Here is a 6,432-nt window from a genome sequence, read left to right on the forward strand (position 1 = left end):
GTGCCCCCTCCAGTCTCTGTCACTGTTGTCACACAGCATTCTCCCTGGGCATCTGCCCTGCAATCCCCCTCTTCTTCTAAGACGCTGGTGGCATTAGAGTAGGGCCCAACCTAACAGCCACATCTTAAATTGATTACATCCGCAAAGACCTTATTTCCAAATAAGGCCACATTCCCAAGTACCAGGGGTTGGGACTTTGGGAGACACGGTTCAGTCCATAGCACTCTGTTGGGGGGTCGAGACATGCTTCTTATCCCTCCCCTGGTGGTTTCCTGGGCACAGAGGAGGAGACTGAAGCAGGCTAGGTTAAGACCCCCTTTCCTCCCAAATCTCACAGGCCTTCCTTGGGATTCTTTAAGCCATCAGAAGTCAAGTTCCTCAGACTAGCCCTCACCTGCAGTGAAACCCCACCTCTGAAAACCAAACAAAACTACAGTGGTCACTGATTCGGGGTTCTAAGCTGACTGCTGTTGTGTGACTGAGCACAAGGTCGCCCTCCTAGCTGTGTGTGCTGAGAGGTGACTCTGGGCCAGGCTTGTGCTCAGCCTTCACAACAATGGGGAGAGAAAGATTGTTTATCCCCATCTTACAGATAAAACAGAGGGCAGACATATTCATGGGCCCTGGGTGGGCAAGAGGCAGAGCCAGGACCCGAACCAGGTCTGAACTTCTCATTCAGTGGGTTCCTCTGACAATACCCACTATGTCCCCCACCCCATTTCTCAGATGGGGACATGGAAGCTCAGAGCTAAATCTCTTGCCTAATGTTCTGCAGGTGGCAGCTCGTGGGGCTGGGTTTCTGATCTCACCATTCTGGCATCAGAGTCTGTGCTGAGTGGAGGCTGGGCAGGGTCTCCTGCATGGGTGGGCTGGGATAGGCAAAGGGGCCAGAGAGTGGCACTGATCTACTCGCTCCAGGCCAGCTGCGTGGGTGCCACTCAGTGAGGTCAGCACATGGCAGGCGCTCACTGTTCCTGGCGTCACGCTGGCATGTGAGCAAAGGCCTCCGGTGTTGCCTTCCATAATAGTCACCTGATCCCCGAGCTGGTGGGCAAACAGCCTGGGATGTTTATTCTCTGATGACCAACTGGCCTGACAGACAGACAGGGTGGGTGATAAGAAAAGACCAAGAAGGCAACTGGGGGGAGGGAGGATAAAGGAATCTCCTGCCTCTGAGAAGTGCTGTTTTGCTGGGCTGAAGCCTGGAGTCACACCACTGGCCTCTGAATGACATCGACATTCCCCAGGGATTAGGCAGGTAGTGTGGAAGCCGGGTCTCCACGGGGGGTGCCGAGCACCATGGAACTTAAATCATGCAATTAGCCACTGGCTAACATTTCTCCCTCATTCACTGCATACCTTCACCCCTTCCTATCTCCCTCCAAAAAACAATTCAGTTGCAACGTATTTTATAAGGCACGATCTTCCTATGCTGTATTCTGCCTTGCCTTTCTCAGAAATAGCCAATGAGAGAAAGTTATCCCCTGTGGCTCCTTTGAAGCCTAGCTTAAAACCACAATTGTCTCCAGTCCTGAGGGCTGAAAGCTGGGAGTCCAGGGGCAGCTGGGCCGTACTTTGCTGAGCTGCTGGGTAGAAGCCCTCCCTGCCTCTCCCTAGCTTCTGCTGGTGGCTGGCTCTCTTCGGTGTCCTTGGCTTGCAGGTGCACCCTCCAGTCTCTGTCACTGTTGTCACACAGCATTCTCCCTGGGCATCTGCCCTGCAATCCCCCTCTTCTTCTAAGACGCTGGTCTCATTAGAGTAGGGCCCAACCTAACAGCCACATCTTAAATTGATTACATCCGCAAAGACCTTATTTCCAAATAAGGCCACATTCCCAGGTACCAGGGGTTGGGACTTTGGGAGACACGGTTCAGTCCATAGCACTCTGTTGGGTGGTCGAGACATGCTTCTTATCCCTCCCCTGGTGGGTTCCTGGGCACAGAGGAGGAGACTGAAGCAGGCTAGGTTAAGACCCCCTTTCCTCCCAAATCTCATAGGCCTTCCTTGGGATTCTTTAAGCCATCAGAAGTCAAGTTCCTCAGGCAAATGTTGCAAGGAGCAGACAATCCCTCACCTGCAGTGAAACCCCACCTCTGAAAACCAAACAAAACTACAGTGGTCACTGATTCGGGGTTCTAAGCTGACTGCTGTTGTGTGACTGAGCACAAGGTCGCCCTCCTAGCTGTGTGTGCTGAGAGGTGACTCTGGGCCAGGCTTGTGCTCAGCCTTCACAACAATGGGGAGAGAAAGATTGTTTATCCCCATCTTACAGATAAAACAGAGGGCAGACATATTCATGGGCCCTGGGTGGGCAAGAGGCAGAGCCAGGACCCGAACCAGGTCTGAACTTCTCATTCAGTGGGTTCCTCTGACAATACCCACTATGTCCCCCACCCCATTTCTCAGATGGGGACATGGAAGCTCAGAGCTAAATCTCTTGCCTAATGTTCTGCAGGTGGCAGCTCGTGGGGCTGGGTTTCTGATCTCACCATTCTGGCATCAGAGTGTGCTGAGTAGAGGCTGAGTAGGGTCTCCCTTGCCTAATGTTCTGCAGGTGGCAGCTCGTGGGGCTGGGTTTCTGATCTCACCATTCTGGCATCAGAGTCTGTGCTGAGTGGAGGCTGGGCAGGGTCTCCTGCATGGGTGGGCTGGGATAGGCAAAGGGGCCAGAGAGTGGCACTGATCTACTCGCTCCAGGCCAGCTGCGTGGGTGCCACTCAGTGAGGTCAGCACATGGCAGGCGCTCGCTGTTCCTGGCGTCACGCTGGCATGTGAGCAAAGGCCTCCGGTGTTGCCTTCCATAATAGTCACCTGATCCCCGAGCTGGTGGGCAAACAGCCTGGGATGTTTATTCTCTGATGACCAACTGGCCTGACAGACAGACAGGGTGGGTGATAAGAAAAGACCAAGAAGGCAACTGGGGGGAGGGAGGATAAAGGAATCTCCTGCCTCTGAGAAGTGCTGTTTTGCTGGGCTGAAGCCTGGAGTCACACCACTGGCCTCTGAATGACATCGACATTCCCCAGGGATTAGGCAGGTAGTGTGGAAGCCGGGTCTCCACGGGGGGTGCCGAGCCCCATGGAACTTAAATCATGCAATTAGCCACTGGCTAACATTTCTCCCTCATTCACTGCATACCTTCACCCCTTCCTATCTCCCTCCAAAAAACAATTCAGTTGCAACGTATTTTATAAGGCACGATCTTCCTATGCTGTATTCTGCCTTGCCTTTCTCAGAAATAGCCAATGAGAGAAAGTTATCCCCTGTGGCTCCTTTGAAGCCTAGCTTAAAACCACATGTTTTCAGGAAGCCACACCTGGGGGAACCCTTTCCTTTGCTGCTCTGATTCCTTGGAATTCTGAACTCAATCTAGTCATTGGTTTGTCCCCAGGTACTGAGCTAGTGGTGGACGGCCAGAGCTATGGCTCTCTGGGGCTTGGGATGGTGATGCTTTTAGGGGAGGCAGAGATGCAGGTGCCATTCCTAGTCTGGGATAACTGCTTTTCCGAGCAGGGACATCAGGGGCATGTAATGATCCAGAACCTGGATTTCCTGACCCCCAACAAAGTGCTCCTTGAACTATAATACAACACCTGCGAGGTTTACTAGAGGACGAGAGGCCTGGCTGATCAATTCTTGCCCAGGGAGAGGGAGGCTAAGCCTTTCCCTGCAGCCAATGAGGGGCGTTCTCTGTGAGTTGTTAGGCAGAAAAGAGCCTCCTGGGTCATGTCCTCACTTTTCCTCAGCTAAAGTTCCCTGCCTGTCTCCTTCAAATTCAAATGTGCATCCAGTGCCATGAGTAACCACATTATTTTTAAACAGCATCCTTCAGCCACTGTCTCTCCTGGGTTTTCAGAGAGAGAGAGAGAGAGAGAGAGAGAGAGGCAATCCTTTGCGAAGCCAGGATAGGATTTTATTTTATGATTGTTTTTAAACATCTACAGAGATTCCTTGGAGTTCAAATAAAATATACTGTGCTCTGAAAGAAGGACTAGCAAGTAGGTAAAGCTCACCTCAGGAGGCTGAAAAAGAAGCCAGGGACTATGGAGAGGTGGGAAAGGGAAGGACGGGATATTGGAGACAGCAAAGAAGGTCAAGCCATGAGGAGGAGTGTTCAGTCCCAAAGCCCCATTCCACCCAGAAACCACACACGGAGTAGTTAAAAGCTCAGTGGAGGGACCAGCAGGAGGCATGGTGGTTAAAATGCTGGACACTCCCACATGGCCGCCCACCATGCTTCTCGTCCCTGACCTGGTGGCTTGCTTTCTCACTTCCTCTCTCTCTCTCTCTCTGTGGTCAAATTGAAATAAATGAATGAATAAATAAAATTAAAAGGTAAAAAGCTCAGTTGAGCCTTGGGTTAGATCCACAGATCTCCACTTACTAGCTGGCCAGGTGACTGAACATCACTGCTCCAGTTTTATCTGTAAAATGGGCAAAAATAGGGACCAACAGATGGCGTAATGGTTACATCGCTGGACTCCTACATGGTCAACCGCAGTTCAAGTCCCGGACCCGGTGACTTAAAACTCACAGCGGGCATATGTGCCTGTGTGCCCAAGGTCCCGAGAGGACAATGGAGGAGAAGGGATTGTGGCTTGGCCATCCCCCCGGGGATGGCCTTGCTTTCTGTCTCTGTCTCTCTGGTGAGCACATGTGCCCTATAACAAAAATTTTTCCCTCTTAAAATAAAAGGGCATAAATGAGAAATATTACGTGCACTCAAGAAATGATCATGATTATTAACACCCCAGATGATACTTACATTATGACTAATGTGGTTAGATTGCTTCATACGTGTCCCTAATTGTCAAACTCTTACATTGTAACTGCATCCACATGACTACTGGCAATCTAATGAGTAAATTATTTAATTGTCTAATTAAATCATTGGTTTAAGTTTGGGCAATACATTATCCAATGTATTTCTCCTTCATTCTTTCAGATGAATTTTTTTGTTCAAAAATGTACACCAGCCGGAACCAGCAGTTAGTGTAATGACTATGTCACTGGACTCCCACGTAGTCGACCGCCATTCGCGTCCCGGACCCGGTGGCTTAAAACTCATGCTGGGCGTGTGTGCGTGTGTGCCCAGGATCCTGAGAAGAGAATGGAGGAGAAGGGATTGTGGCGTGACCATCCTGTCTCGGGGGTGATTTCTTGCTTTCTGTCTCTATGTCTCTGTCTGTCTGCCGAGAGCACACGCCCTATAGTGAAAATCTCTCCAAAAAAAAAAAGTACACCAGCCATGGCGATGCTAGGAGGAGAGCACCGCTGCATGTTGGCGGAGGCTACACGGGAGGGCCAGGTTCTGTTCCTGGCCCAACCTAAACAGGTTGGGTGTGGTAACAAGTGCCTTTAGCCCTGGCTAGCTGGGAAGCTGGGGCAGGTGAGACTCTTAGAAAAACAAAAACCAAACATGCAATCTCTCCCCCTTCCTTCTCTCTTCCTTTCTCTTTTCTCCCTCTGTCTCCTCTCTCTCTTTCTCTCACAATAAATAAATAAAAACATCCTAAACACTAAGTCTTGTGAATGATTACTAGTTGAAAAAACAAATCAAGTTTTATTGTCATTACTTTAAAAATAATACATGTTCGGGACCAGCAGTTAGCGTAATGGCTATGTCACTGGACTCCCACATAATTGACCGTGGTTCACGTCCCAGACCCAATGGCTTAAAACTCACACTGGGTGCGTGTGTGCGTGCTCAAGATCCCGAGAGGAGAATGGAGAAGGGATTGAGGCATGGCCATCCCCCCTGGGGGGTGATTTCTCGCTTTCTGTCTCTCTGTCTCTCTCTGTCTGGTGAGTGCACGTGCCCTATAACAACAAAAAAAAAAACCTGTCCCCCAAAAAACCAAAAAACAGCAAAAACCTCTCCAAAATAATAATAATAATATAATACATGTTCATAGTAGGAAAAATTCAAATAGTATATAATCTACACAGTACTTTAATAAAATTGTGTTTCAAACGTCCAGCACAATGAAAGGTCACAAAAGAAAAAGGTTCCTGTGCTATCCGGATTTTCTGAGGCTGTTACTCATCAACTTGTAGGGGCCAGCAGATGGCATGGACTTTAAGGGGGCTGGAGCCCACATGGCTGACTGTGCAGTTCAAGTCTTGGAACAGGCAGCTTGAAAAACACACTGTGGTGGCGGGGGGCAGCAGGTAGCATAGTATTTAAGGCACTGGACTCCCAAGTGGTTGACCACGGTTCCAGTCCCAGACCCGACAGCTTGAAACTCACACTAGATGTGTGTGCATACATGCCCAAAATCCCAGGAGACTGGAGGAGAAGGGATTGCTATGTGGCCATCCCCCGTCAGGAGTGTGGGTGATTTCTCGCATTCTGTCTCTCTGGCAAGCACACACACCCTATAGCAAAAATCTCCGCCCCCCCCCCAAAAAAAAAGAAAGAAAAAAGAAAAG

The sequence above is a fragment of the Tupaia chinensis genome, unplaced genomic scaffold (assembly GCF_000334495.1).
Source record: "Tupaia chinensis unplaced genomic scaffold, TupChi_1.0 Scaffold000520_1, whole genome shotgun sequence".
Lineage (NCBI taxonomy): Eukaryota > Metazoa > Chordata > Mammalia > Scandentia > Tupaiidae > Tupaia > Tupaia belangeri.